The sequence below is a fragment of the Pinus tabuliformis genome, chromosome 1_2 (assembly GCF_031772625.1).
Source record: "Pinus tabuliformis cultivar Carrire ecotype Pingquan chromosome 1_2, CPIR1, whole genome shotgun sequence".
In the NCBI taxonomy this organism is placed as follows: Eukaryota; Viridiplantae; Streptophyta; class Pinopsida; order Pinales; family Pinaceae; genus Pinus; species Pinus tabuliformis.
Genome location: NC_142298.1, coordinates 1286384398 through 1286409486, shown reverse-complemented (window position 1 = coordinate 1286409486; position 25089 = coordinate 1286384398). Strand labels below are relative to the sequence as shown.

At 37.4% G+C, this 25089-nt stretch overlaps 2 long non-coding RNA genes across 3 annotated transcripts; both read left to right on the top strand.

The window, feature by feature from the left end:
- The first annotated feature begins 5618 nt into the window (after window positions 1-5618).
- On the top strand, window positions 5619-23994 carry LOC149210932 (uncharacterized). The gene is made up of 4 exons (XR_016252971.1): window positions 5619-5836; window positions 18015-18093; window positions 23607-23731; window positions 23923-23994. It is a non-coding gene; the product is annotated as an uncharacterized LOC149210932 (long non-coding RNA).
- A 60-nt stretch (window positions 23995-24054) lies between these two features.
- Window positions 24055-24796, top strand: LOC149210931 (uncharacterized). 2 transcript variants are annotated; one of them, XR_016252322.1, is made up of 2 exons: window positions 24055-24226; window positions 24409-24796. It is a non-coding gene; the product is annotated as an uncharacterized LOC149210931 (long non-coding RNA). The 2 variants fall into 2 exon arrangements; XR_016252321.1 differs by having other exon boundaries at window positions 24399-24796.
- Window positions 24797-25089: the final 293 nt, after the last annotated feature.

The following is a 25089-nucleotide window of genomic DNA, read 5'->3' as shown; positions in this document are numbered from 1 at the left end:
CTTGACACAAAATTTGCATCAAGTTTTGCACCAAATCTTACACCAAGTTTAGCACCAGGTATTGCAATAGGTTTTGCACCACGTTTTGCACCAAATTTTATGCCAAGTTTTGTGTCATCCTTTACACTAGGTTTTGTTCCAGGTTTTGCATCAAGTTTGGCACCTAATTTTGTTTGACATACTTTTGCATCCACTTTTTGCACCTACACTTGCATCAACTTTTGCATCGACTTTTGCATCCTTTTTTAAATCATTTTTTGCATCCATTTTTTCATCCATTTGTGCATCCCTTTTGCGCCAAGTTTTACATCGTGTTTTGTGTCTAGTTTTGCATAAAATGTTGCATCTACTTTTGTTGCATCCACTTTTCCCTCTTGTTTGGCATCCATATTTACATCCTCTTTTGCATCTATTATTGTACCCACTATTGCATCTAATATTTTTGTGCCACAATTAGCGCCTAGTTTGGCACCTCCTTTTGCACCCACTTTTGATTATAATTTTGCATCCACGTTTGCATCCTCATTTGCGTCTAGGTTTTCATCAACTACTACATATATTTTTGCATCCCTTTTTGTATCCAATTTTGGACCGGGATTTGCATCGGATTTTGTGTCTCGTTTTGCATCTACTTTTGCATCGACTTCTATTGCATCCACTTTTGCACACAATTTTGCATCCACTGTTGCACCCATTTTAAATTTCACTTTTTGCATCCCTTTTTACATCTTCATTTGCATCATACTTTGATTCTTTTTTTGCATCTATCATTACATCCATTTTTGTTATGCCACAATTTGCACCATGTTTTGCACTCACTGTTGTATCCACGTTTGCTTCCAATTTTGCATCCATGTTCACATCCTCTTTTGCATCAAATATTGCATCTATTTTTGCATCCACCTTTATGTTAGGTTTATGCATTGGGTTTTGCATCTCTTTTTGTATCTACTTTTGCATCTACTTACATTATATCCATTTTTTGCATCCAATTTTGTTTTTCCTGTTGCATCAATGTTTGCTTCCACTTTTACATCCATTTTTGCATCTTATTTTGCATATTTTTTGTCTATTGTTACATCCACTTTTGTTGCACCATATCTTGCGCCTACCATTGCAACCACATTTGCTTCCACGTTTGCATCCCCTATTGCATCCACTTTTGTTTCATCCATTTTTGCATATACTTTTGTTTCCGTTGTTGCATCCACATTTGTTTCACCACAATTTGTGCCAAGTTTTACACCTACCATTGGACCCATGTTTGCTTCCACTTTTTCCTTCATGTTTGCATCCAAGTTTGCATTGACAACTGCATCTACTTTTGCATCCACTTTTGTGTCAGGTTTTTCATGTTGTTGTGCATCTACTTATGTTGTATCCACTTTTCATCCAATTTTACTTCTATTGTTGCCCCCATTTCTATGTTCGCTTTTGCATCCCTTTTCCAACACTCATCATATTTTCTGCATTGATGATATTCCTTATGGCATTGACAATTATGAACAATTGATGACAATGTCAATAATATTGACAATGATGAAAATGAAGATGATGGCGATGACATGAATTGTGATTATGATGATAAAGACGATAATGGTTACAATGACAATGATGATGATGGCAATGATTATGATGATGACGATGCTAATGACGTTGGCGAATCTTCCCAATTTTAGATGTTGTCATTGTCATAATCATAAGCATTATCTTTGGTGTCATGATCATCATTTTCATCTAGGTCATCATCAAAAACAATAATGGCATGAATGATGATGATGCATGATTACAACAATGTCGATAGAAATTACATTAATGATGATGATGGGGATGATAAAAATGACAATGACGATGATAATGGTGGTGATGATGATCATCATCGATCATCTGTCAAAAATAGAGTTGTTATTTCTCTTACGTATATCAATGTGTCCTAAACAACCCTTTTCTAGCACTGATCACATTTTTTGGGTTGATGATATTTCTTACAACATCTACAATTATGAACAATTGCAAACAATGTCCATAATGATGATGATGATGGCATGAATGGTGATTATGATGATAATGTAATGATGGCAATAACAATGACAAGGATGATGGTGATGATGATGACAATGATTATGATAATGAGAATGACCTTACAATCTTATGGATTCGTGAACAATTACTAGTTTCAATACCATCTTCTGGATACGTATTACTATCATACTTTTTAAATTTTCTGTCTCTCTTGAGGTATCTTACTATAATGGTGTTGTCAACACTAGAAAGATATCTTGTTGTAATGGTGGTTCTAATGTTAGCACTAGCAAAGTTTAGTAGGGAGGATGCTACTACAAGAGGAATTCCTTCTAAGTGACTATGGCATTCAAAATGAGGCTTTATGGGCTGCTTGTTAACACATGTTCTCATGCTCATATAAAATTAATGTGAAAAGTTGCTTTAATTGGTTCCCATGCATAATTGATATTGATAATGGGGTGGTATAAAATTGTAATGGGCATATCCGTTAGTTAGTTATGATGGGTCAACAACATTGAAACCATCCAAGTGACATTTCACCTTGGAACAATCATCGCTCATGCGAAAACACGAAGTTTATGTAAATGAAAGTTGTGATTGTAGTGGAATTAAAACCATCGAGAAATATCAAAGAAGATGCTGCCTACCAGTTTTGAAAGACAACCAAGGCATTGAACAACTATTTGCGTTAGGATGTAGTGAGGGAATCGAAGGAAATTTGGCAGCCCTAAGTTGCCATTACTATTGCCAATCACACATTCAATAGTAACCATAAAAGGTAGCCACATATAAACAGAACCTCGAGGTGTTGACAGTCAGAATCTATTGTAATAGCTTTGACGTATATATAGTTTTGTGTTTAGATGAGAATGAAGTGGGCTTCATCCAGGGTTCGGCTCAATCCTCGTCCATTCCATGCAGTGGTGTTTAATTCGCCAAGCAAGAGAATATTACGTGAGTGTTCAGAGTTAAATCAACAGAAATCAAGGACGTGTGATTGTCAAATTATTGCTCCTCCCTTATGATTGAGCGCTTGATGCGATGGTCATTATCCTTTGGTGATACTTTTATTCCCCATTTTCTATTGAAAAAGTAGCGTTTTTCTGTTCGATTATGATAGGATTGGATGAACGCCGGTTTGGGTGGATGTAGACCCATGTTTTTTTGTGGTGATCTTCAAATGTCTTGAGGATAAGAAAAAAATCCTTGACCAAGGTCCATGGTTTTGGGGATGAGTTGGTCTTCTAGTGAAGCCATGGTTTCCCAACCTCAATCCTCTCACTATGTTGCCGATGACTACTCTAGTATGGGTAAGATTCCCAGTTTTCCCATTCACTTTACCCATCTAGATCTCTTAGAAAAAGTGGGCAATTTTATTGGAAGATTCGTCAAAGTAGACAGGGAAAGACTTTTGAAAGGCATTTTCACCTATGTTTGCATATGTGTTTAGGTAGATCCCAATGAAGTTTTGCGAGATAAAATTGAGCTCAAGTGGATGGGAATTGTGTATTCCCAACCCCTGGACTATGAAAATACAACTTATAGATACACGTATAGATACACCAATAAATTTCAACCACAAACCTGTAAATTTCATTTTCCTTCACACCATGCATCTAATTTGTATTCTGTATGAGAATTAACAAAGGAATGATGCTCTTTTTCCTATATTTTGACTCCCGGAGAATACTATGATAAACGTGGATAGACATAGGGTCCTGTATGGTCCATTTACATCCCATGGATGGGAAATCAGAAGTAAATAAAATAACATCCATTACATAGGCACTCATGTAAAATGGGGGAACAATGTTTTCTAGAATAAAAAAACTACAGTTCTTCCTATAATCTAGGATTTGGATACTTAAATTATTAGATAGAACAGTCCCCCAGTCCATAACATAGCTGCATCAATCAAGGGTACCCACTGGTCTGAAAATTTTGGGTATTGACATAACCAAATAATCTACATATCATAGTGGCAACATAACAATATGGACCGACAAGAGAAGCTATAGAATGCATACCCATATTTTCTCGCTTGTGCTTGCTGGCATCTCTTCTCCATCCTTTGATGACTTCAGATTGATCCTGATTTTCCTTCATGAATTTCTCAATGAAGTCATTATCATATTTCTTCTGAGCTGTCGACAACTGGTACATTCGAGTCGAATCTTTGTTGGTGAAAGAGCCGATGATTGTGTTCCTCTTGGTCATAAAGTTTCTGTCAGCAATGTTTAGATGGTCAACAACACATGTGATCATATCCATGTAAGGAAGGATGTTCAGCTGAGCAACAATTCTGTGGAGGAATGAATTGGCCAGATCACTATATGTAGTATCAGAAACCGGGTATGAATCTTCGGCTATGACTACTCTTTCTGTGACTCTCGGCTCTTCATCTTCGAAAAGTTGATATGTGGCCTCCCAGGTAGATGTTCCGGTGTTTGAGGTGCATGTGGTATCGGTAAATAATGCAAGCAATTCTGCAAACTCAGGGGGAAGAGCAACTGATTGTTGTTGAACAACAGGTTTCTTCATGGGTTTGGTCGACCAAGACATTTTTGTTGAATTATGCTTGTTGGGACTGACTTGTCAAGAGAAGCACAAGGGTGAGAGTAACTAACATTCAGAGCGAATAACTTAGCAAATAACCGATTACATAATAATCCAAGACTTTTATGAGCGAAATCTCAAGAAACCGTTAGTAATAATGAATGCGTTTATTCTATCGAAAACCATTAATTCTCCACATTTGGCCATTAATATCGCATCCGCCATATCTCAACTTTTGAAGCCTTGTCACTTTGAAACCTCCGATTGCAATACGTGTTGCAGACTCGACTGCTCCATCATAGCACACCTTAATATAATATCACAGTTGCCATGTCACGCCTTTCATATCACAAGTTTTAAAGACGTGTGTCTGGTCATGGACATTAAAAGTTGTAATGGTTATGGTGTAAATAATTAAATTGAATGGATATGGTGTAAATAAAGTCGCAAGTTAGAGGCTTCGGAAGTTTGGTCATGGACAATAAAACAAAAACGCCACTCGCGAGATCCCAATATGCAACGTGGCAGTTTTATGGGGTCAACCTCTTTATTACTATTTACATATATATGTCGGCTTTTATTATATTTATGCTTTAAACCTTTAAAATTTATTTGGAAAAGGTTTTAATCGCCATTTTTCTTAAAAGACTTTTTAGGATGTTCTAATATAATCCTTTCGCATTGAGGCTTTAGAATTAAACCTAAAATTTATCGCTCTTTTTAATTTATTTTTTTTATCTTAAAACTAATATTTCCTCTCAATTTTTTTTTTTATAATTATATCCTAAATTTTAAAATAATAACCCTTCTCTATTAATTCTTTTATTAATTATATAATAAAATTATTAATTCATACAACACATATTTAACATTTTACTAAAATATTACTTTTACTTACTTCCATATCCCACTACTTCTATGACGTTGCACCGGTTTGTGCAAATGCTAGTTCTATATACGATGTAGGGTTTCAGGGTCGGCGACAATGCTCTTTAACTTTTTAAAACATTTATATCTTAAAATGGGTTGTTATATCAGATGCAGGGTTTCAGGTCCGCAGATATATCCTTCTCCGAGGGGTTTCAGGAGGGCCTCTTACGCCGCGCCCCCTTTTCAGGTAGACGCATTTGCAAATATTTGCATTGTGCTATTTTTCTTTCCAGGCGGCGGATTGACTTGATCGGTGCACGGACAAAGGTGCATTTTTGGATAACCGATGCGGCTGGTTCAGATCCTCATATGCAATCGGATAGAGGTGAGTCTAAGCCTTGATTTCTTTTGTCCCTCTCAACCCATATTCTCTTATCACGATGTCTTTTTTGTTTTGTATTTCCGCTTCACATTTTCCAGAAGAGGTGCTGCTTATATTTGCTTTCACAGACTCACAGCAGGCATATTTTTTCAATCTGTGTTTTTTTGGCGCATTTATTGGCTTACATATCGATTGATATTGATATATTTTCCCTCAATTTTTCTAATCTTTTATTTCATCCGAGTATAAAGAGATACATTCTGTAAATGCTTTAAGCTTCGAGAAATATCAGAACGAAAATATACATTCTTTGCTAAGCCTGAAGAAGGCATTGATATTGATTGAAGGGTCCTGTATCTTCTCTAAAATTCAGAATTCTTCTTTTGAGGCACTTGGATCATCTTCAGAATACTGACTGTCATAAGAATCCCCATTCGAGGATGCAGAAATATGTTCGTGTAAGATATGACAATCCTTGATTTCACTTCATAACCTTGAACCCTCAGCCAACTGTAGTCCTTCCTTCCTCAAGGTGTCTGCTTCACCATTTAATTCTTTGTAGACATGTTCAAAGCACTCTGAAATAAAAACGGACAGAACGTTTGATTTCATCTTCTACTACTGCCATTAATCCAATTAATTACTAACAACTGATGAATTTAGTAACACTTGTTTAACAGATTCTTCTCCTACAGGAAAGTAGCACAGTCTAAATTTAAAGGCTAATCGAAACTGTAATCTGAATGTCGTTTGAGCCTATAAACGGACACAGTTAGAAAACATGCACAGAACATGTAGATCACTGTCGAGAACCCCTGTTAATGCTATTCCATTATCATTGAATAAAAAGCTGCATCACTAACATATCACAGTGCAAAATGCACTGCCCCCTTCCAAGTATTAGAACTTGTGTTTTGTGGCAACCTGATGAACTTGCCTAGGCTGCACCATGTACTGAAAGTGTTGACTGCAAAACAAATGTTAGGCCTTGTGTTAACTAAGTACATGAGGAAACCGGCAGAGAAAGGAATATATACCTTTGGCAGAATTTGTGCAGAAATAGACATTAGTAAAGGGTTGCCAGACCAGATCATCCTCAAAGTCGGGGACTTCCATTGGACGCAAACTTTGGACTATGAGAACACAGCCTTCAGGTGTCGCCATTGCCATCAGACGGGGCATCTCCAGAACTCATGTGCATCGTTCTTTGACAAAAAGAAGAATATCACTCGTAAATCCAAATCCAAGAGTTGGAAACCGTGTGATATTCCCCCTATGGATGACATAGAGTCCTCTAGCTCTGAGGAGGAGGACATTGAAGTGGAAGAGGAGAATTTGGAGCAACCGAAGGACGCACCCTCAGCCCGCACCGAGGATCATTCTGTGCCTCTGTTCTCGCAGAAACGTTCACATGTGTCTTCGCCTTCAGATTCAGACAAGGAATCTCCTCCTTTAGCACAGAACAATCTGCAACTAGTTTCGGTCCAGCCAGATCCAAATGGTTGGGTCAAAGTCAGTAAAAAGAAAGGTAAAAAATGTAGATTGGAAGATTCTGCCCATGCTGGGTAGACTCCCTAGACCAGCTTGTTCCTCTTGTCCTCTCTGTCATCTTTTGCTTATGCCGTGGTTGCTCTTTGGGACCGAGGTTGATATCATATCATTTCCGGCTCCCTTGCTCTTTAGCTTCGCTTCTCAAAAAACTCTGATTGTACCATATTTCTTTTCTTAATAGAATTAGTCTTTATTCAGAAAAAAAAAAAAAAAAAAAAAAAGTACATGAGGAAACCTATCAATTCCCTTTATACAGATGTTCATCAAATCTGAATTAGAATCAGCAAAGTACAATGGATTTACTACCACAGGGGAGTAGCCATGGGTTTGCAGTACATCATTTGAAATCTCATCAGAATTTCAATTGCATACACTGGAGTAGCCATGGGTTTGCAGTCCATCATTTGAAATCTTCTAAGAATTTCAATTACATACTTTTTCTGTCCAAGGAACACTTCACCTGCACTTTGCTACACCCCTAGAGCCAGCAAGTAGTGCTTCAAGTCATGACAAATTCTCTTGCCAATTTTGCCCTGCACCAGTTTGTGGATTCCTTTTAACTTCCTGTGAGTGTAAGATTGTCTACATATGGGACTAAAACAAGCAGATTAGAATGATCTACCAAATTGTAAAAATTAGAATCTGCATCTGTCTCAGTGAAACCCAAATCTGAAAGTTACTCATCGATCTTGGAGTGCCATGCAAATGGTGCCTGTTTCAACTCATAAAGGGCCTACTTCAACTTGTAAACATGGGTCTCAAGCCTATTCACCCAAAAGCCTCTTGGTTGGTTTATTCATATAACTCCTTAATCAACCTATTAAGAAATGTTGTCTTTACATAAATTTGATATAAAATCCAATGGAAGATTGTTGTGAAAGACATAGTAAATCTGATAGAGGTATATTTAGTAACAAGAGCAAAAGTCTCCTCATAGTCAACTCCTTTTTAATGGGAGAACCGTCCAGCCACAAACCGAGCTTTGCAGTTTTATATGCTGCTATCTGGTGCATGCTTAACCATGCATGATTGTTGTAAGAAAAACTAGAGTCAAATATTGACTTCTCCACTAGTCTAGGCACTATCTCCTACCCAACATTCTTTAGGAGGAGATGTATTCCTCCATCATGGCATTTTGCAGTACTTGCTTCCTTACTGCCATTACTAGAAGGTTTTGTTTCAATAATGAAAGATATCAGTGCAACATAACTAGGGAACTTTTTAGGAGGGTGGCTTATTTGAAGGGAAGTAGTTGGAGCACCAACTTACTCTGTTGCCTCTTTTAATGTCTAGATTAGCCCTCTAGGATTTCTAGCTGAACTTGAAGGCAAAGAGGCACCCCTTGCACTTCCAAAAGCTTGCTGATCTAAGTATGTGTTTCATGATCTTTTTGATTTCTGCAGATCTGTTTTTGGGATACCAAGCTCTTCTGCCTCCATTGTCACTATTGGAGGTTCTTGAGACTTAGAGGACCATGCATTTTCTTCAAACTTGGTATCTCTGCTCACAACTACTTTATGTTGAGATGGAATGTATATTCTATAAGCTTTTGAGGTTTCACTCTAACCTACAAAAATTCCCTTCAAACTAGAAGGTTCCAACTTGGTCCTTTTCCCATCTGGAATATGAATGTAGATAGGACAACTGAAAAACTCAAAGATGTGTATTCAAACTAGAAGGTTCCAACTTGGTCCTTTTCCCATCTGGAATATGAATGTAGATAGGACAACTGAAAAACTCAAAGATGTGTTACTTGAGGCTTTTGAATTCCTCCAGTCTTATCCTTCAAAATTTTGTGAGGATACCTATTCAAAATATAGACAATGATGAGACATGTTTATACACAGAGACACATGAGCAGAACTAGATCATGAATCAAGGCCCCAAACTACTGAGGGTTGTAGGGAACTATCAACATTTTCTTGATTCTTGATTTCATGCAAAAGGTATCAAACTCCTTTGTTTTTTGTGAATTAAGTCTAGGACTTCCTAGAAGAATCATCAATAAAATATTCATAGTAAATGTTACTTGATAAGGAAGTTGAAGAGATGGGCCCACATACATTTGAGTTGATTAGGTCAGAAACCCCTCTTGACCTATGTTTACTGCCAGGAAAACATCCTTTACATGCTGGCCAAGTGCACAACCTTTGCACACTCCTTTCTTCTCAGCCTTGAAGATTGGCAATGCCCACACCATGTTTTTCAAGATTGGCAACATTCACTAGTGCAAGTGACCTAGTCTCTTTTGTCAAAGCTCACACATGTTGTCACTATCATACCCTAAAGTTCTTATAGGATTCCCTTGCAATTTAGGATGAGGACTTGTTGATCTTCAAAGTTAGCCATATATGTAGGATCTATCATCACTGAAATTGGAAAGAGATTTTTAGTTAAGCTAGGTACATACAAAACATCATTAACTTAGTAAGCTTAAGGATATCACTTGATGGATCCCACTCTTGCAACTGGATATGTGGCATCATCACCAAGTTCTACTAAAGGTACTCTTGTTAGAGGTTGTATGTTTGCAGGCTCCACTGTCCACATACCAGTCCACATCAGACATGATGTCAGATGACAGGCATGAGACCATTGAGAAGTGTATCTCGAGATTGGATGAAAGCTCATCCACTTGAGCTGATGCTTTTGTACTCTTTACAAGTTGCTTTCCCTTCCCCTTCTTTTGATGACATTGGAAGCGAAGTGCCCAAACATTTGACACTTGAAGCACTTGATGTGGCTCAAGTCCTTCCTTCCCTGGTTACAAGAACCTGGCTTCTCTTTCTTCCCTTTTTAACCCTTCTTAGTTCCTCTTTTCTTGTTGCCCTTCTTCATCTTACTAATGGGGACAACATTCTGCTCCTTCTAGTTGAAGTCATTCCATAGCCTCTTCAAAATGGGAAGTTTTAACTTTTTTTTGGCCTAGATGTCATAGCCAAAAAGTTTCCAAAAAGAACAGGACCTATTTAATGCAATGAGTACTAGCTTTTCACCCTTCACCTCCTCTCAATTGCTGCAAGCTGATCATGGAGATCAATAATCTTCATTAAGTAGGAAACTACAATATCCTTTTACTCATTTGCAGGGATTAAGCTTATTTCTTAGCAATGTCTTCTGTTTGTTGTTCTCACTCTGATAGAGTGACTAGAGCATCAAACATGTACTTTATTGTGGTCTTTTTGGTGATGTGAGGGATCTAATGATCCTTCATAGATTCAAGTATGACTCACTTGACCTTGGCCATCTTCTTTTTATGATTTACTAATTACACAGGTTTGGGAGGCTCTACAACCAGTTTCTCAATGAAGTTAGACAAATCCTACTCCAACAATATCTTTGTGCCTAGAGGCGCTCACCAGCCTGGTATGGAAGAGATGTTGTAATGTCGTGTCTTGATATGTAAACATTTTGACTCAGTCAAATTGCATAAAATGGAAATGAAATAAAAATAAAAAATAAAATTAATAATTAAAATAAACTTGAGGTAAAATAGTCAATTTATTGTTGGTGGTTTTGACAACCCATGGTTTTGCTAATGGTATTCTTATGTAAGAATAATTTCTCACTCTAGATCCATCTTAACTCCAGATCTATCGAGTGTCGAGAGGGATCAAATCTATTGAGGTGCAAACCTCTTTTAGAGTGAAAAGAAATTTGATCCCGCCAAATGCTTGGAAGATCTGTAGTTAAGATGGATGCAGGCTGGTTACCTGAGACTTCCCTGGGATGAAGTTAAGAGGGACCTTCCAATCTGTCCATGTATTTGAGATTGACTGTAGCCATACTACTGCATTGGAATATCGCCTAAACGAAAGTTAAGACAGATCAGCAGCCTAACAAAGAACCCGACAACTTGAAACTTCACTGTGCTTTTCTCAAGCATGGATCACAGCATCCGATCCCTGGAGCCTCCTGACAGCTCCCTTTCATAGGTAGCAGTCCTACTATCTATTCAAGGATTTTTAGAATGTTTCAACAAACCTTTCTCTGATACCATTATGAATTTTTGTCTAACTCATTGTAAACAGATTCTTCTTCTAGTGGAAACTAACACTGTCTAAATTTAAAGGCTAATCAAAACTGCAATCTGAATCTCACTAAAATCTACAAACACAGTTGGAATACATACATTGGAACACACAGATCAATGTCAAAAACACCTGTTACTGCTATTCCAATACTGCTGAATAAAAATCTGCTAGAAAGGATTTTGTGTAAGAACTGAAACTAACCCTATTACAGATCCATACTCTCACTCTTTCTTATAAGTGACACCTAGGGTTTATAAAAATAGATATATTACTTAGATCTCTGGATCTGTGCTCTATCTAACTGATAAAAAATGAATTCAGAAAGACTGAAAAATAAAACAGAACTGACTCATCTAACTTTAGCACTTTATCTTTAACCTGAAGTATAATGATAAAATTATCTTATTCTTTTTATGGCTGGTCCATACATGCATGTGTGTGCCCTTATTGCTGGAATAGTAAAATTTGTGATGTGCTCCTACTGTCTATTTATTGCTGCATTCTCACCAACAGATCATTATGCTGTTTGGAATTTAATGCTGCATGGATTTGTGTAATGCTGCTGTAATATAAGGTGCCCAGATCTGCCATGTGTGCTCCAACCTAGTAGAAGATGATCTGGGGTACACTATCTAACAACAATGAGCCAACAAACACTGGTATTTTTTTAAATGCCACTGTGGGCTGCTAGCTTTTAGAGTATTGTTAGGGAAATAAGCTCGGTGTAGTTATTTGATCCTCACCTAAATCTGTTTTAAATCTGATACAGTGAGAGTTATTGAGATAGAGAACACGTATGGCTTCCCTTTTTTGGGGGGTACCTTGACTAGCTCCATCAAAGTAATCCCCATGTTCCAGATTTGTCCATAGGAGCACGAATCAACTTTTTTTGTGTTGGGGTTGATGAAAAAGCTTTGAAGTTTGAGAAGATTGACTGACCTTGGAAGGCACATTGAAAGAGTTATATACCTGTCTTCAAAGATTTCAACATTTCTATCTTTCTAGATTCCCCATGATACTATTAGAGGAAGGCCTTTGAGGACTGAGTTTTGCTACCACTTTTTAGAGCACTCTTCAGCATAACCTCCTTGTCCACAGTCCTTTATCCTTGTCAAACCATCCAGATTTCCTTTATTAAGGACAGAATATCAGTAAGTGGTCTATGTTCTTTTCAACTCTTTTACACATGATACATTTGCTTGGACTTGATCCATTTCTTCTCTTAAGAACTTCCTATGTGGGTGCTCTATTTAAGATTGCCAACTGCATGTAAATAATGAACTTTTGAAAGGTTCTTATCCAGATGCGCTTCCACCATGAGAGTGTGCATTCTGGTCTGTCCAGGGTACACGATTCTTATCCTAACTTTGGAGTGTAAATCCCCAAGGCTGGATTTTAGACCAGACATGTTCATCATCAGAGTCTTTTATATAGGCATGGCACACTTTTGATTTGTTTATAAATCCTTTTGATTGAATATTTTCTTGGCCTTTGAGTCGTCTCTCTGTTCAGCGCTATTCCAATCCTGCTGGCAAATGGAGGAGTTTCCTGGTCCAGCTGCCTGGTCTAGATTGAAGAGAGTTTATCACTGCTTCTGGCAGCTTGTACTCAGCTCCACTGCTTATCCATGGGTCTATACTGATCTTCGCCTTAGCCTCATTGCAAACCTTCCATGCCAGCAATCTGCCTATTAAAGGGAATGTTATAGTCAGTACTTTCAATAATATGGATGCATTGTTGATTGACTTGTTTGGGTTTCCAATCCAGTCTTCTGCTGAATTGGGCTCAATATATCTCTGAATGTGAATCTGATTCCAGAGGTCCTCTTTTGATATTAGTCTCCACATACACTTGGCTTTTAGGGCTTTCCCGAAGGAATGATATTCGATATGTAATGCATGTGGGCTTTTTTGTATACCTTTGTTTTCTTAGCAAAATATAGTCTTATATTATAAAAAACAGATCAAGTACTGTAATTGCTTTCTCTTTGCATCCATGCTAGAAGAGCCAACATATCAGATTGGGCATCATATTTGGAATGTCTCATGTCATTCTAAGGACAAAATCCACAACAGTGATAAGATTCAATGTTTGCTTTTATTTTTATTGTGCTCTTTCCAGCTTTGTGGCTGGAATGTGTTGTAGGTCCAATTGAATCTGTATTGAGTTCAACCTGATTGTACAATGTATTTTTCTAACTTTCTACAAACGTGTTGTTTATATCTAGTATAAGCAGATGGGGGATAGACTCATGGAGTACTAGGCTTGTGCAGTTACATCCTGTAATTAATCTATTAAGATTGGTTCTGGTCTCCTTAAGTCCATATCCAGATGGGTCATGAGGGGAATGCAGAAGTTGATTTTGTATTCTTATCGGCACTGGGTCATAGATCCCACGATCCTTCATTTAATGTCTAGTTTTTGTCAATAATTAGGTTCTGTTCTTTAGATACTCCAATCTTTAGTTTTAACTTTTAATGTTTAGTGTTCTTTTATGGTGATTATTTTTTAGTATTTAGATCCTGTAATGATCCTTCTACTATGATTGGTTCTTTTAAAATTCTTTTCTAAATCCTTTTCTAAATCCTTGATGTCAAAGGAACACAATTTCGTTATCGAGTCAGGCAAGTCTTTGTTCATTGGAATTAAAAACATTTTACGGAAATGAGAGTGCTACCAGGAAAAAATTTAGATAATACAGTTCTGTAGTTTGATGCTACAACAAATTTTGTTTGGGAGTAGTCTACCTAGGCGGTAGAATGGCCCGGTTTCCGGTGCCGCCCGGAAAAATCTCCGACTCCGGCCACCGGTAATTTCTCCGCTCCGCCCAGCTCCGCCACCCTTAGCGACCTCCGCCCAGCTCGGCCACCGTCGAACACTGACAGGTTCTGACATACATTCTGATTTCCATAGCGTCTTGCCGCCGGGAAGTGGAATTTGAATTTGGAAACAACCCGCCTTCTGCTCCCTCACCAATTCGACCCAGCATCCCTTGCAGTTCACCAGGTAACCAGATCATTTTGGAAAACCGGCTCCGCTTTCTGCCCTATGCTTTCTACGCTGTAGGGATCAGTTGCGTGCTCAACGTTTGGGGTTTAGAAAATTTACTCGCGGGACAATTTGCATTCGATTCTCTTGAAAAATGTACTCTGCGTTGTAATAGCTCTCTCCATCGATAAATGTTTGCAATCGGAACATACACAAACATGACATCGGCCAATATGTGCAGACGATATGTTCAATTGCTTATCCCCTTCCTCGCGCAGGGTACTCTTCTTATTTGGAAATAAGGCGCGCAACTACCTACTCAACCAAAAATTGCTTCACAGAGACTGCAGGCAGCGAGAAAGGATGCTACTTTTCTCGGGCATACGATCTCGCAAGGTTACTTTGCCATTACAAATGTGCACTCCGCTACAGTTATGGCTAAAACATTTGCATCCAGGGTGATGGGATTTGGATTCACTGAAATGGCGAAATCTTCGAGATTTGAAGTGAAAAATTTGAGTACCGGGTTTAGTGGTTCTCAGCATGAACATGAGTCTAACCCAGCAACTCAGCGAGAGGATGGAGCTGCCAGAAACAAAGTCACTAGCTAGACAGAGCACGGAAAAACAATCAGAGGGAAGCCAGAGTGAATCCAAGGTCAAAATAGGCTCAGAAACTGGAGGGCTTTCTGCAATAACCAATTGCAAACAACAAGAAGTAGAATGGAATAAAGTCATGAGAATGTGGGAGGCCCATTTGGAGGGACACATTAGGTTATCCAATGAACAGATGACAGTTCTGAATGCCGATTCAAGAGGGGAATATGTGTTTCTTACAGGCTGTTGAGTGGGTTAATGGGCCAGATTGTTGATTTTGTTAGGGATGATATGCAGTTGAGAGCTATTAGTCCAACAGGGTTCTGGCCAAAGGTGAGATTTCTATATGGGGTCGAAAGGATTATCACATCAGAATCCTGACATGTTTATGAAGGTGAAGTGAAAGTGGCTACCCGAACACAGGTGCCATTAATTTTAGGATGGACTATTACTGTGCACAAGTGCCAAGGGATGACATTGGAGAGGTTGGAGACAAATCTTCAGGCATTTGATTATGGCATGGGATATGTAGCTCTTTCCCGCGTGAAGAGTTTAGATCGGCCGAGGTTTACAAGATTTAAACCATCTAAGATCAAAGCACACCCAAAGGTGCTTGATTTCTATCAGAAACTTACCAGCAGTGGGGGGCTACATCGATGATAAAGAAACGAAACGAATCCCCTACCCAGACTTCACAGTTTTGGTGACATTATTAGCCTTCACACATCTCCAGTAATTTGACTTGGGTTTCAATATTTATTTGTGATAGGGAGATGGTAGTATTATAGGAGCTATCTACTTGAATCTGGTTGAACATCCTACTGTATATCGATCTCAATTTGACAGAGAAGTTGTTTTCTTAAAACCTGAGAAGTACAGTAATGACTGAGTTATCAAGAAGATAAACTTTTGCAATCTGGTAATGTTATTATGGATTTTGGTTCGATGTTCAAACACTATGTTAAAGATATATATCAGTTATAATTAATCTTAGAGTATTAAGTTTCTAGTCCAACGATCAGAAAGTAGGAAGGCAGGAATGTTACTGTCCCCTATTTTTGGTTATATGCGAGAGTATTTGATATTATGTTACATTTTGTTTACATAGGCGTATGGCATTGTCACTAGACCTGATTATTGCACCGTATTAACTAATTACCACACCTTATTATTGCATCATATTAACTTATTTTTCATAAATATACAAGGTAGAACGACTTTTTTCGGAGGAAAAAAACACTGATTTTATTATAAAATAAAAACCAGTACATGTGCATTGTATCTTCATGCAATTAGCAGAAATTAGTTCACTATGTAATAATTGCCATATATGTCATTTGTCAAAACTATGAAACAGAAATCCCCTTCAAATATCATTGATTTTTATATTCTCTCTTCTGATATGCATAATAAGTTTCTAAGATTATCTATCCATATACTTTCATTAGCATATATTTGTGTTGTCTGAAAATACCAAAAAACATAAAGGGTATGTTGCTCTGACCAAAAGTGTCACGGAAGGCTGAGCAGTCCCTCATCCCATGTAGTGTTGTCCACTGTGTATCTGTATTTCATGATTCCATAGGGCTCTCCAATGTAATCATTTGACAATTTATCTACCCCATGTTGACTTCTATATAGATGTGAGTGATAGTATATACTGTGAATGATCCCAATATGTGCTTGATCCTCTTTATCCAACCAGATAGTATGAGGATCAAAATCTGAATGTCCCATAATTCCATGACCTGATTTTGCCTAACTGTTCTTGTATGGGCTAATGTCGGTACGGTTTACCATTCTCTCTGTCTTCTATCTCAAAGCAAATTTCTAAGAGAGAGTGATTAAGAGAGTGCCCTGTATTACAATGACTCCAATAAATGAATTCCCATAAGCAATTGGAGCAGACCTTCCAAGACATGGTGAAAATGTTGGTGACTCATGAACATGGAGTTACGCCTTTACCAAACACTTCACAAACTCAAAATAAACAATGTGAATGTTGTTATTTGAAAACACCTGTTATGATTTTTGACAAACGTGAAAAGCATCTTCATCAATATATCAATTAGAATTGGTAATATAGAATAGACTAATTACCCCAATTTTTTTGTCTGTTGCACCATGATCTTGGGGTTGAGATTTGAGATTTGTCATTGCTATAATGATGACCCAGTTTCAAATCCCAACAATCATAGAGCCATGGAAATTGATAGGTAACATTCATTCAAAACATGTTTATCCCTTTGTATATTGGTAACCATAAGGTCCAATAGCATTATGAATCTAAATCAAATAACGAGGTCCAAAGTCATCAAATGTCGGGTTATCCATTGTTGGCAGGGTGCCAATAAGCATTACCACTCTCTGTTTATGTATGTGTGACTATGAGGTAGTATGTTGATTATGAGGTATGTAGCTTTATGATTCCATGTCTAGGAAATTACTTTCATTCATTCAGGAAGAGACCGTCCAATAGCATTATGAATCTAAATCAAACAACGAGGTCCAAAGTCATCAACTGTCGGGTTATCCATTGTTGGCATGGTGCCAATAAGCATTACCACTCTGTTTATGTATGTGTGACTATGAGGCAGTAAGTAGTTTTATGGTTGTTCATGTATGTGTGATTACGAGGTATGTAGCGTTATGATTCCATGTCTAGGAAATAACTTTATTTCATTCAGGAAGAGACCGGTCCAAAGTCATCAAATGTCAGGTTATCCATTGTTGGCATGGTGTCAATAAGCATTACCACTCTGTTTATGTATGTGTGACTATGAGGTAGTATGTAGCTTTATGGTTGTTCATGTATGTGTCATTATGAGGTGTGTAGCTTTATGATTCCATGTCTAGTTAGGAAATTACTTTCCTTCCCTCAGGAAGGAGGTCTGTGCCAATTTTGTGACTATGAGGTAGTATGTAGCTTTATGGTTGTTCATGTATGCATGATTATGAGGTATGTAGCTTTATGATTCCATGTCTAATTAGAAATTTCTTTCATTCACTCAGGAAGGAGGTCTCTGTCAATTTTGTGACACTATGAGGTAGTATGTAGCTTTATGGTTGTTCATGTATGTGTGATTATGAGGTATGTAGCTTTATGATTCCATGTCTAGTTAGGAAATTTCTTTCATTCACTCAGGAAGGAGGTCTCTGTCAATTTTGTGACTATAAGGTATTATGTAGCTTTATGGTTGTTCATGTATGTGTGATTATGAGGTATGTAGCTTTATGATTCCATGTCTAGTTAGGAAATTTCTTTCATTCACTCAAGATGGAGGTCTCTGTCAATTTTGTGACTATGAGTTAGTACGTAGCTTTATGGTTGTTCATGTATGTGTGATTATGAGGTATGTAGCTTTATGATTCCATGTCTAGTTATGAAAGCATGCATTTTTTACTATAAATATCCGGCAAGACCTGGTACAAAGCATAAAATAACACACATTTGTGCTGGAAGCCCTGGTTTTGTAGCAGAACTGAATTCATTCATTGGAAAGAAACAAAATGAAAATTAATAAAGTAGCTGCTGTCACAATTCAGTCCGTCCTTATTTGTATCTTGAGAAAAGAATTGGAGGTGCAGTTGGGCTTTTAATGGATGGATATCTTCTCTGAGAAACTTTCCCATCAATTTGACTCTTCTTTTGAGATCCATAATTACAGAAACAACGAACCTCTACATCATAATAGTAATGCTCATTGCATCAACCCAAGAAAGAGATTAACAATTTTCCATTGAGGACACCTGTATTGGGTATTTACAAGGAAGAAGAAACATAATTATAATAAATCAGATCTCTTTATCACTCACACACAACACACCAACACCATCAAAAGTTAGCCTGAGGCTGCTGATGCCCAAAAGAGACACACTTCCATTTCAGAAGATTGTAGCCCTGAAAGATTTTCAACCTTTTCAAGCCTTCAATTCCAGACTGGTAACATCAGATGAGATCCCAATTTCAGCATTGAAGAAGAAATTTCAAGCCATGTGACAAGATCTTCACACTTAAAGACAAAGGGAAAGCTAGAAGGCTACTGTACATCTCATCTAAGCTCTGTGCAATTTCTTCAGACTCTCATATACAGTTGTAATTGGCAGCAACCTCATATGAGGCCCAATTTTTCAATGGTAAATATGCTGCTCACCCCAAGAGGGGTATTAGGGATCATAAGAAACCTTGTGGGTAATAATGGATCTCTGTGAGGAACTTTTGGCACAATGAATTCATTGCACCCAAAAGTAGAGAGTCCCTAAAAAAGGCCAAACCACCTGTTGTTTTTCCTTAGAGCTCACATAATCTTCTTGTCTTCTAAACCACCAAATAAAATTGAAATTAAAATTGAGCTTCCAATGCTCTGATCTAACAATCAACTCAATCCATCAGAGAGCAGCAACCTCAGAAATACTCTCCAAATGGGGTCTCCACACACCGACGCGGCTCATCCTCCTGCTATGCCTACCAGACCTGCTGCTCTCATGGTGGGCCTTCTCAGACAACACATCTGCCAAATAATGCTCAGAGATTACAAGCTTTGTGACCGACCCACATTGCTTGATCCAGATTGAAGCACCATCCCCTTTTTTAGACTCACTTGGATTTGCATCTCCATCTGGGGCAACAGCAGATGCAGATTGTTCCCTTCTGCCCCTCCTACTTGACGCCCTTTTGCTTGATGAAGGGCATCTCCCTCTCTCCTAGTGTATATCTACTCCTATTTTTCTAGACCACCTATTTTTCTCTCCATAGTACACAACCCTATGTTTGACGAAATGCCTGAGAAGATTTCATTGCCTTTTCTTTGTTCTAAGGCAATGAAATCTTCTCAGGCATTTCGTCAAACATTTCGTCAGTATATATATGAAAAATAAGTTATATGATGCAATAATAAGGTGTGGTAATTAGTTAATATGATGCAATAATCAGGTCTGGTGACAATGCCATACGCCTATGTAAACAAAATGTAACATAATATCAAATACTCTCGCATATAACCAAAAATAGGGGACAGTAACATTTCTGCCTTCCTACTTTCTGATCGTTGGACTAGAAACTTAATACTCTAAGATTAATTATAACTGATATATATCTTTAACATAGTGTTTGAACATCGAACCAAAATCCATAATAACATTACCAGATTGCAAAAGTTTATCTTCTTGATAACTCAGTCATTACTGTACTTCTCAGGTTTTAAGAAAACAACTTCTCTGTCAAATTGAGATCGATATACAGTAGGATGTTCAACCAGATTCAAGTAGATAGCTTCTATAATACTACCATCTCCCTATCACAAATAAATATTGAAACCCAAGTCAAATTACTGGAGATGTGTGAAGGCTAATAATTTCACCAAAACTGTGAAGTCTGGGTAGGGGATTCGTTTCGTTTCTTTATCATCGATGTAGGCCCCCACTGCTGGTAAGTTTCTGATAGAAATCAAGCACCTTTGGGTGTGCTTTGATCTTAGATGGTTTAAATCTTGTAAACCTCGGCCGATCTAAACTCTTCACGCGGGAAAGAGCTACATATCCCATGCCATAATCAAATGCCTGAAGATTTGTCTCCAACCTCTCCAATGTCATCCCTTGGCACTTGTGCACAGTAATAGTCCATCCTAAAATTAATGGCACCTGTGTTCGGGTAGCCACTTTCACTTCACCTTCATAAACATGCCAGGATTCTGATGTGATAATCCTTTCGACCCCATATAGAAATCTCACCTTTGGCCAGAACCCTGTTGGACTAATAGCTCTCAACTGCATATCATCCCTAACAAAATCAACAATCTGGCCCATTAACCCACTCAACAGCCTGTAAGAAACACATATTCCCCTCTTGAAACGGCATTCAGAACTGTCATCTGTTCATTGGATAACCTAATGTGTCCCTCTGAATGGGCCTCCCACATTCTCATGACTTTATTCCATTCTACTTCTTGTTGTTTGCAATTGGTTATTGCAGAAAGCCCTCCAGTTTCTGAGCCTATTTTGACCTTGGATTCACTCTGGCTTCCCTCTGATTGTTTTTCCGTGCTCTGTCTAGCTAGTGACTTTGTTTCTGGCAGCTCCATCCTCTCGCTGAGTTGCTGGGTTAGACTCATGTTCATGCTGAGAACCACTAAACCCGGTACCTAATTTTTCACTTCAAATCTCGAAGATTTCGCCATTTCAGTGAATCCAAACCCCATCACCCTGGATGCAAATGTTTTAGCCATAACTGTAGCAGAGTGCACATTTGTAACCCCAAACGTTGAGCACGCAACTGATCCCTACAGCGTAGAAAGCATAGGGCAGAAAGCGGAGCCGGTTTTCCAAAATGATCTGGTTACCTGGTGAACTGCAAGGGATGCTGGGTCGAATTGGTGAGGGAGCAGAAGGCGGGTTGTTTCCAAATTCAAATTCCACTTCCAGGCGGCAAGACGCTATGGAAATCAGAATGTATGTCAGAACCTGTCAGTGTTCGACGGTGGCCGAGCTGGGCGGAGGTCGCTAAGGGTGGCGGAGCTGGGCGGAGCGGAGAAATTGCCGGTGGCCAGAGTCGGAGATTTTTCCGGGCGGTACCGGAAACCGGGCCATTCTACCGCCTAGGTAGACTACTCCATTTTGTTTGTGCTGTCACTGCCTTGTTTGGTTATTGGTATCAATTCTACTTTGGTACTGCATTTAGATACTTCAAGCTACATCATTTCCACATAAGATTGATAGGAATTCGACTATGTAGTGATTATAAAAAACACTGCTGTTTATCTATCCTATTTTAGTACTACCACACGACTTGCAATTGTGCTAAACATAAAATACAAAATAGTTAAAATTTTGATCCATTTTTTGCTTTTGTAAGAAAACAATAGTTTATTTTAACCAGTGTTCCATGAGGATGTGTCCCCTATGGTGGGGTGCACGTATCCACGCTTCCCACACACCTAGGATGGGAAGATGCTCAGGGACACGTTTCCCCACGCCCCCTTTTAGGGAGACGCAGGGGGAAACGTTTCCCTACTGTGGGGATGTGTTTCCCCAAAAGGGATGCTTCTGGGCAGCTCCCCTAAAAAAGGGCTAGGTGCTCCCCCTTAATTTTGCTTGAAACAATAATTTATGAGTGGGAAAGCTCAACATTCAACCCTAGGGCCCTATTAATTGACTTAGGATGTTTGAGAGTGGTTCTGACCTCATTTTATTTCATATGGAGAAAGTAAATTTCAGATTCCACTCAAAATGCATCAGACATAACAATTTTTAGGATTTCAGGAATGAGCGAATTGCGATGTTTCCATTGGGCTCTATTATATATAAGGGTTTGGAACTACCATTTAATCAAGAGCACCAAGCCCAAAAGCACCCCTTTTGAGGGGGGCCATGTTCTGCTTAATTTTTTTTCTAGTAACTGTTGTAATATAGAAATTAAAAAAAATTATAAAACAACCATAAAAAAAAAAAAAAAAAATTAAAAAGAACAACACATAACAAATATCAAAACCTAAACTAATTTGCAATCTCTAACTCACTCATTCGAGTTACCAAGCTTATGTCTACTCAGCTTGCTGCGCAGCACTATTTGACTTACCAGTTAACTGTTGCACCTCCTCCATGGCACTCCTAAAATGCTCATTGGCCATTTTTAATCGTCAATTTTAACTTTCGAGTCTTGACTTTAGATATGGATGACCTTAGACTGATTCTTTGACTTTCACTCTTTACTTTTTTTGAGTTTGAGTTATATCAATTTACTATTCCAATCTTCAGGCTTAAGTATCTACTATAGTCTATTTTGGTTAGTACTAATTAGATTCTAGAATCATGAATTTAAATTTTAAATCAATTTAGAATCTAGAATGATGAATGATGAATTTAATTTTTAAATCAATTTAGATTCTAGAATGTTGAATAATGAATGATGAATATGGATCAATCTAGTTCATTATTGAATCTCGTGGTGTATGAATGAATGATGTATGTATTAGTATGAATGATGAGTATGGATCAGTGTATTTCATTATTTAATTCAATCATGTACGGATCAATGTATTTATGCTTTCATTATTGAAAATATATATATATATATATATATATATTAAAAAAATTATATACCCCCATATCCCCTTGCCCCCTAATTTTACCTAAAATTTGAGGGTACTCTCACACGCCCCCCCTGTGCATCACCCCAGACATGCATCTCCCTATCCCGGAGTCTTGGTGGAACATTAGAATTAACTTGCCAACATAGAAGGGTTGAAAATATAGTATGACTTCATATTGAAATATGACCATGCCCTTCAAATTTGATGCCAGGTTGAAGAAGTATTTTAGGAAAAGTATTTTGAAGTGTGTTCTAGTGTTTGCCTTTTAGAAAATGTTAATCTTTTTTCAAGCTTTCTTTTCAGTTCTTATAACTGATTTGTTTGTTTTACTTTAGTGGTTTATTTATAATAGTTAAAAAGGCTTACGAGATTTAATGGAAACCTTTTATACCCACACCAGATATGCCAAAAATACCTTAGACATGTGAATGCCAATTTTGATGCACCGTTCATATTGTGTAGTTGTGATGTTTTTTGTTAACGATTGTGCTGAATAGCTTTGTGTCGAATGATGCAGGTACCTTCAAGACAATTTATACCACATACGGGAATCACATGAGATGGATCTAGATTTGAAGATAGAATTCTTCAAACATGTTAACTAATGCATTCAACTGTCCAATGTTCTTAGGTAGCGGTCTTGTAAGATTTCTTCTGACAATATCTGGTAACAAGAGTATTATTGTAATCATTAAAATGTTATAAATAAGATATATGAAATAAAAATTCAGGTATTGAATTTTTCATTAAACATTATTTAGAATGTATTAATACTTATAAGTATCTTAGACATGTATTTGTGTGAAAATAAATTGAATTGGTTTATGTTTAAGGACAAGGCATCCAAGGCGAGGTTAACCAAGACAAAAGTCACTCATCGTAGTGGCCAGAAAGGTTTAAAAGCACTGATAACATGTGATATTAAGTATATTAAACATGTGATAACCCTTTGTAAGTATATTAAACATGTGATATTTTTTTAATAAATTTTGTACTAGAAGAAAGTCATTGTTATCTAATTTCTCCCTATTTACTGATTGATAGGAACTAAAATATGGAAGACCTCCAAATCATTTGGAAAAGGAGGTGCTGCAGCAAAAGAGATGGGTTGAATTTGTTGTTTGGATGGACTCTATGGTATGTAATCTTAGTTGGATTTCCAATATACTTTTAAACCATATTTTCATTTTATTTTTTAGTACTATTAGATATTATATCTTGCCTCATTTTATGGTTAACATTGTATAACAAAAACATGTGTTGTGTTATGTAATTAATACTAACATGTAATATTGATTTTTTTTGTCAGAACGCTATAGGTAATGATTGCCAAGACGATGATCCAAATTATGTTCAACATATATCAGGAGATGATGAGGATGAGGATGAGGATGATCGTGGTGAAGGAGGAGATGATGATGATAGTTGCGGTGTTGGTGATGATGTGGATCAGAGTAATGAGGATGGTCAAGATGATCATGAGGATGATCTTGGTGGTGGTAGCTAGGCATGCACATGCATTGTTTTTTATGAAGAAATTATTGTGTAGAATGACATTGTTATGTTTAGATGGGTGTTGTGAATTTACCCTATATCAATGAGACATTTTGATTTTGTAATCATACGATGAGTTTGATTTATGTATGTTGTTAATTTATCGTAGAATAACGATATTCATGAAATATTTTGATTTGTTAATCATATTTGAATTTTACTTGTTTTGATTAAAAATAATACTGATTTTATTAGTATTATGTTGTTATTTTATACATGTTTTGAAAATTGTTAATGACACATTGTTATTTTTTTGGATGGATGTTGTCAATTTCTCTTAAATTTCTTTACAAATGATTTTGAATTGTGATATCTGCTTTAATGATATTTAGAAACTATCATATATTTCACTATGAATCTATAAAGGGGGTCATATATGTAAAGAAAAATATACTCTATATAAGAAGTCAAATGCAGATGTAACCATGGATGCAAAATTGAAAGTA